Source organism: Ischnura elegans, chromosome 10, assembly GCF_921293095.1.
Source record: "Ischnura elegans chromosome 10, ioIscEleg1.1, whole genome shotgun sequence".
Lineage (NCBI taxonomy): Eukaryota > Metazoa > Arthropoda > Insecta > Odonata > Coenagrionidae > Ischnura > Ischnura elegans.
The window spans coordinates 40,862,578-40,870,660 of NC_060255.1; the positions used below are offsets into that span (position 1 = coordinate 40,862,578).

The 8,083-nt window shown below is 40.1% G+C and overlaps 1 protein-coding gene across 2 annotated transcripts in view; it reads right to left on the minus strand.

Annotated features, from left to right (window-relative positions):
* Window positions 1-357, minus strand: part of LOC124167008 (synaptic vesicle glycoprotein 2B) — a 68,566-nt gene extending 68,209 nt beyond the window's left edge. For both annotated transcript variants that reach the window (XM_046544766.1, XM_046544767.1), the window contains exon 1: window positions 240-357. The gene's annotated coding sequence lies outside the window, so the exon portion shown is untranslated. The remainder of the gene's footprint in view (window positions 1-239) is intronic.
* Window positions 358-8,083: the final 7,726 nt, after the last annotated feature.

Sequence of the window (8,083 nt, forward strand, 5' to 3'; positions counted from 1 at the left end):
TTTTCCAGGCGAGGCCCCTGGGGACACCCCCGTTTCACTGTCATACTTTTCATAGCCCCTTATCCCCTGGTAGGATTGCTGTCCTCCAATATAAATCTCTAAACTACGTCCATGGTGTGAAGCCAGTACTCTAGCCATCTCACCGATTCTATCCCCCTCTGATAGTTTATGTATATTTTTCCACGCTCAATTGGGAAATTGGAATCCATTATACCGGCTACCACCACGCGTCTACTTACGGTTTTACCTCCAACGCCTCACTCGACACGGAACCCGTTTCGCCTTATCCACGATTAGCGGGGACCGCGCTGTTGAGTTGGGGAGGGCAGACTGAAGCGTCGCCCGTGCACTGTGATAGCCAGCCCTCAACTGATGGTCACGTCGTCCAGTTGGTGAGGCAGGGGGAATACTAAAGGGTGGTGGGGGAAAGGGAGAGGAGGGGTTGACGAGTTGAGCAAGGGTTGCGCATCGAGGGACTGTACAAGGGAGGAGGAGGAGGAGGGAAAGAATGTCGCCTTATTTGCATGTGTTATCTCAAGTCTTCGACCGCCATCTAGACTAATCCGAGACCAGTAAGGCAATCTCTCGTATTTTTCGAGGTTGCTGGGGCGAAGCTACGAATTAAGGCTGGGGGGGGGGGGGTGCAACTAATTAAGGTGCAACTAATTTAGGTGCAACTTATACCGGGGTGTGTGTGGGTATGGAATACCCACCAGGATAAGCAGTAGGTGCGAGATTAATAAATTGCGGAATTTTAAGATAAACGGTTCAAAATGGTGAGTTTTGCGGTTTTCTAAGGGGTATTTAATTAACCCTTACACTATTCTATTAGTAATATCAAGCAAATTAAGTAAAATGGATTAAACTTAAAAATTTCTCTGAGCTCTGGTGGGGGAGTTTAAACCCGCAAAACCCCCCTCGCTGCGCCACTAGGAGATTGGTTCTCGGAAAGACGTCATAATTTCGGAATGAGCTATCCACTAAGGTTTGCCCAAACTTTGCGTCACAGAAACTTGTCCGAGAGTGGCCGAAATGACGAAGGGTCTCGGAAAATGACTTTCCGTTACTCGGAATCGGAAAGTGATGTGCCAGCTGGTGACTTATGGACAGTGCTGTAGGTGGGAAAAAAATGTAGGCGGTACTTACCAAAAATCACTTAAGAAGGTTCCAGATGGACTTGTAATGGACCTCGTTGAGTGGGCCACAATTTCGACACGCTGTTTCTTCAGCTGATCTTCTTCCTGATCTGAGCCAAGACTGCACATAAATATCTGGATTAAATTTTTCCATCGTTAGTCCATAAGTTATGGAATAACGAAAATGGTTTTCATTAACGGCGAAAATGGAGCTGCAGAAGCTGGTAAGACGTTAAAATTAATTTGCAATACTGACAGCGTACGTGTGCTAAAAATTATGGGAAATCGATGATGATGCACGGATTTATGAATTAAATAAAGATATAACCGGATGGATTAACGCTTTCAACTGGTTTCGCCTGATCAAGTGTATTGTTGAAAAGCGTTAATGCCTGTATGGACATTAACAATTCTCTGGGTATGGCTCCAGCTCATCGCAAAAGATCAAATTTTAAATTGATTTAATCAGGCGCTTGATGAAAGTTATTGTTAAAACTTTGGTGGTCCATACGTTGTCAGTTAATAAAACGTTTTGGTTAACCATCGTCTTGCTGCTTATAAGGGGTCATCCATTAATTACGTGAGGCGTTTGGGGGAGGGGGTGGGTTCAAGCCGATTCTCATCAAATCTCACGTGGGGAGACGGGGGGTCCCGGCAAGTATCACGTAATTCTTTTTCGCAAGAAACAGTGTAGGAATGCGATCTTAGTATTCTTTTACACTAGTCTTAACGAATCTTGATAAAGATAATTTAAAAAATTCTTTTTTTATAAACCCAACGAAACGAATCATAGATCAACTTATTTACCCTGAAAATACGCATTTTGAACAATCTCACGTGAGATTGAAGGGAGGGGGTCTAGCCAAATCTCACGATATCTCACTTAGGGGGAGTCCAAAAATTGCCAAAATAACCTCACGTAATTAATGGACGGCGTTGAATGAAGTCATTGTTTTTTCCCCTCTGCCAGGACCTAATCTACACCCTCTAATCCTGGTAAAGGACAAATTTTACAAATCTAGCATCTGTAGGAAAGCCTCGGACATTCGTAAACACCCCACGAATTTCAACAGGGACCAAGGACAGACGTTTAGCTATGCATGGCTCCCAGTAATATCTCGAAATAAAGGAAGTAAATACCGGAATGTTCCACTCCAACTTCCTTTTTCCCCTCCCCGTGACGATATATAATATAAACAGGTGCACCACCTCTCCAAGGCATATTAGTCCTGAAGAGGTCCCCGGCGGAGGGGAATAATCATTGACTTTTAAGCCACAAGACGGGTGTCAACCCAAACGTTTTATTAATTTACTCAATCAGGGTAGTGGCGTACCTAGGAGGGAGGCCCGGGGGGTTCGAACTCCCCCCCCCCCCCCCAAATACGAAAATGCAATTACTTTGCTTCAAAAAAGAAAACAAAATATTGAAAAATCATGAAATTACAAAAGATTTCTGTGACAAATGAAGTTTTTTGGATTATGAAAAGTATTTTTTTTATTTCCGTACAACCGAAAAAAGCTCTATACGGCCTTTTACATTGGAGTTAATGACATGTTACGATTTAATGCACACAAACAACCACCCCCTGGATAGGGGTAACATATCCAGGCGGGACTCGAACTCGCGACCTTTGTTTGGCAGGCGAGAACTTTACCCCGAGGCCGGCAAATTGAAATATATGTTGCATTAGTTGCACCCACTACTTAGTACCCTGTTTTTTTTATTTCCTCCCTGATTTCGGACCCCCCCCCCGAACTAAATTCCTGGCTACCCCACGGAATCAGGGCCGCGTTTGTGAATGTACAGACGCACGGGCTGGACCTGGAGTGAGGGTCCTACCGGGATTTTGGGGGATGGTATGGAATTAGTATTGATAATGTGAGATGACACACCAGCTCTAGATCCAGAGGGGAAGCAGAAATAAATTCCTCCTAAATTCGAGAGAAATTGTTTTTGCACAGGCCAGTGATTTAAAACCATATAATAACCCCATAGAGGAAATGACGTGCAGAAATTGTTCGCTCGGCAGTATTAAGAACAACGCTCTATATTTTTTATTCAGCGTTTTTTTTCTTAAAGTTATGATTTTAAAACACCATCTATAATATATATTAGTAATTAAACGGATTTGACAGTGAATCCCTACGCAGCCGCTATAATCAGTCCTTTCTCTCTGCTGGAAGTGAAATAGATATCGGAGAATACGTATCGGATTTCCTGCCAAAATTGAGAGTGATTTTTCCTCTAGGGATACTGGTTGAGAGAGTGGAGCAGAGGAATATTTTAAACTAGAATGGAAACAGTGAAGCATCTGGGATTTACGGTAACTTAATACCTATCGTGGGGAGCTGATATGTATCGCTAACTACAGAAAGGTATCATGTCCTGGTTGGACATGATACCTTTCTGTAGTATTCCATAACTTATGGACTAACGATGGAAAAATTTAATCCAGAAATTTATGTGCAGTCTTGGCTCAGATCAGGAAGAAGATCAGCTGAAGAAACACGCGTCGAAAATGTGGCCCACTCAACGAAGTCCATCATGACCTAGTTGGACATGACACCTTTCTGTAGTTAGCGATACCTTTCTGGAGTTTTTTTTAAAGTTGGTGCTAGGCGCAAGAGTAATTAGTGTATACAAGTTCCCAATTCCCAAATATGTTATTAAGTAGGGCCATATGTTTAAAGATATTTATAAAAAATCGTCTTGAGTCCACCTTTTGAGCTATGTATAAAAATGAATAAAAACTGTTGATTTGCTTGTTAAGAGTCGTTTACAGAGATGTAAATGAATCTTAACCAGTAAATCAGCGGTTTCTATTCGTTTTTATAAATGGCTTGAAAGAATAATAAGCATGCAACTCTAATTCATCTAGAAGATTGTACCTATTGTAGAAAACGAAAATGGTGTTTCACCACGCTAAAGTTGTCACGCGCCGCTGAGTGAAAGAGCGGGCCTCTTTTTTCAATGTTAACGCATAATTATTGTCTTATTTTGGAAAAAGTAACTTCATTCATGTACCATAAATTTAAACCCGCATGAATGCTGACGCTTTTTTTGTCCTCGTGTAACGATTTGTTGTTAGTAACCTTTCAAACTGAAGTCGCTATAAACTTGAAACGTATAGTAGTTAAGAGCCTTTGCGTGAATACGTTCCAATACTCATGTACATATAACAAAAGAAAGTTAAATTACCCTTTTGATAAAGTACTAAAAAATAACATCAGTAAATAAGCATTCCGGCGCTAATAGAGTAGCATGAAATATACATCTAAGTGATGAAGTTTGCTTGAATGAGCTCGGGTTCAAGTTTAGATTTAATGCACTGTGCAATTAGTGATTCCGGTATTTCTTATTAGCTAAGCTATTCTCGCCATTTCGAATCTACTACGGTGTCTTCATAGCGGACAGTCCCTTGTGTGCCATTTCGTTACGTGTGGGTAAATTCTGTTGCGAACGACTTGAAAATAAAGTTTCTAGTCATCGGGAATTGTAGTTGGCAATGGAATTTCTGCGGTAGTGTTGTATGAAACGTTTAGCACATTATTAATACCGGGAGTAGAGTGTTTACGGAGCAGCATGACACATGACAATGTTATATCATCTCCACTATGTCCTGTGGTTCACAGAAATATACGAGCGCACTTGCCACACAGAAAAGTCGTGCTCGAACATTCGATTTTCGCAATGGCTTTGTGTTGGACAAGTATTCGCATGTTTAAACCGCTCTCTCAACGTGACTGGAGATTGAGTGAAAAGGTATTCCCATTTCTTGCCAATTAATTGGGATCGCATTTCAGTTGTGTTCCTATTTGCTTTGAAATCTAGCATTAATCATTGAATTATTAGATTAGCATTTATGAGTATGGTTAATGTTTTCCCGTCGGTCATTTTTCGTGGGACAGTCGTGCTCAGGTGCATTGAAAATTTCATCATCTTAACTGTTTAAAGACCGAACTAACTTACCAACCGATTTTTATTATTTTTAAGCATATCCTATTTATTTTAAAAATTATTAAGAGATGTTATGAAAAAAAACCTGAACAAACATTTTTAAATGCGTTTTCAAGCATGTTCCCAAATGGGAATACGCCATAAAAATTTTCTATTGCTTGAAAACTAAATATAGTTTGAACAAAAACCTAATTTCAACAACGTAATATATATTGATCTTCTGAATAAATGAGCATTTGTTACTAGAGAGAGAGAGTGTTGGGAAAAATATCGAATAAACCGCATACTCACTACAAAGGTGATGAAAACAACCAATTTTGAAAAGGTATAATTAAGTACCAATGTATACACAGGGCATGTGATTCACTTTAAAAAATACTTTTATTCTTTATTTATATAAAAAGGTATAAAATTAATCACAGATACGAAATAATATTTTCATGAATTTTTATAAATCTGTTCCCAAATGGAAACGTTGGACTGCAAACAGTTAAGCGGCAAATTTTATCAGCTAATCCAATAATGATTTACAAGGAGCCGGATGAATAGGCTCTTGCAATATTTCTCAGGCATACTAGACTGCTCGAATGAATTCATTTATCAGTGTTTATTTAAGTACATCGAGTATAACAGCCTTAATTTATTGAAATAAAGCTTCCTAGCGGCATAAACTCCATGTGTCAAACAACTACAGGAAGTCAGCCCTTCAAAACAAAAAACAATGATAACGATTGACTAAGTACGCCTGTACATAAGAGTGCAAAGCTCTGTCATGTAAAAACTAAGTTACTCTTTCAGTTGATGTATGATATATAGCTGTAAGTTTAGTGTATTAAATATTATTAAGCACTAAAACCAGGGATGGCAATCGATAATAAACAAAGTCAGAACCAGTAAAATTTCAATAGTTTCGTTCCCGGGAGCGAAATGTAGAAACGAAACGATATGGATTTAAACACACGGAGCTAAACTCAGGGTGGTGGAAACGGAATCGGAGTCAAAACTACTTCGGGTCGAAACAAAATAAAAATTTGCGACGAAACAAAATAAAAATTTGCGACGAAACGAAACGCAGATAATATTTCGCACCGTAGGGATCACGTTCTTAACCTTCGAACAGGTTACTTTTGACCCACACACCGAGTACGAAGTATGGTTGAATGAAGTAGAGGAGATTCGGCCTACCGCCATTAGATGCATGGGGCACTCATATTTTTACCACTAACAAAAGAACGGTGAACACAAACTGTCCATTCTATTTTTAAGCTCAATGTTTTAACCTCTCCACACGTATGTCAAACGTAATGGGTCGAAACTATTCCATTTTATTCCCATCTACTCAACTTATGGGATCGAAATTAACTATGAGCAGGGGAGTTTCGATTAATTTAGTTTCGATCCCGGGAGTAAAGTTTCACCCTGGGACGAAACTAAATTTCTCGGTGATTTTAATTTCGTGCGGGAACGAAACTAAACCTAGGCATCGCATTTTCATTTCCCTCCGGGTGTAAATGAAACATTTTCGTTTCTTTTCACGTGCCATCCCTGGTTAAAACCCCGCTATTCATTTTAACCACCTGGTATTAAAACGTCATTGATTCTGAGTACCCCTATGTCTAATAGGTGATGTGATTTTTTGGGAATGTAGGGTATGAATAAAAGTTTGTCTCCTGAGTCCCACTAAGTGCTACACACCCTTCTACCATTGTCGTTCACTACTTCTTAGGTTCCTTTTACCACCATTCCTGAGTTGCTGTAAGTAGTGTTTTTCTCCCATACCGCTCTAATCGGTGTAAAGGACCTGAGGAACTAATCGCCTACCCAAGTAAATAGGTGACCATATGCGGTTGAAACTTGATTTGGTAACCAGGTTTTTATCTACCATGTGAATTCTTGCGCTTAGAGAGCCACCCGAAAGGTTTGGTGGTAGGTTAGATATGCATCGAGTTATCTTCTAATTGGTTTTTAGAAGAAATCAGTCTTGTTGAGTACGTTTGTGGTTACCTCAGAAAATATCAATCGGCGCTCGTTACATTGACGAATTGAGGTCAAAAGAGAAGTAAGAAGATTTACATGCAACCATCATATTAGACCACATACTATGTTGGGTACCTATCATTATAGCAGACCTTATACTACATAAGATGCCCAATATAATATGAATGCTAGTGGGAAGAACCTATAATCCTCATTTGTTAAGTTGCAAATCTGAAGGAAGACCTTATGGTACTGGAGCAGTGGCGCCGACTCCATGGGGGGAGGGGGGAGGGAGCTGAGGGGCCCTGAGCCCCCTCAATAATACGTTATGGGTGTAAGGAAAAAATGTGTCAGGTTTGTCGATTTTCCTCGGAGTGTCCAGATATCGAGATTCGAGTTATCAGGGTTCTAATGTTGATCATATGACTCTTCTAAAATGCTTAAAAAACTTAAAACTCACTACTTATGAAATTTCCCTGGTCAAGATTGGGCCCCCCCCAATATTTTTTGTAAGTCGGCATCCCTGTACAGGAGCAAGATTGGAATATTTCACATGTCTGGAAAGCTTATGGTATTTATTAACAGAAGCCCAGAGGATATTGCATTGCAACAAACTGTAAAATATTTATGCTTTAATGGTAGGAAATCGCATGGGAAAGATAAGAATTTCATTTCCCTTGGTATTGGATCCGAATAATAAAATCATCGTTTATAACCCACACCTAGGTATCAGTCACATGATTACACGTTTGAATCGTACACATTTTTTATGGCTTTCAATTGTAGCAGTGTTTTAAAAATAAAGAGATCCTTTATTTTCCATTCCCAGCTCTGCCCTCGAGCTACTCGCGATGAAAAATCGGTAAACTCAACCCTTCCTCTGATAAGTTGATGACGTCGTGAGCTCACGCCGGCATTGTACATGCCACTTACCAGGCGCGCCGACTTACAAAAAATATTGGGGGGGCCCAAACCGGGGACCTTGCCCCGGTAAATTTTATAAGTAGTGAAT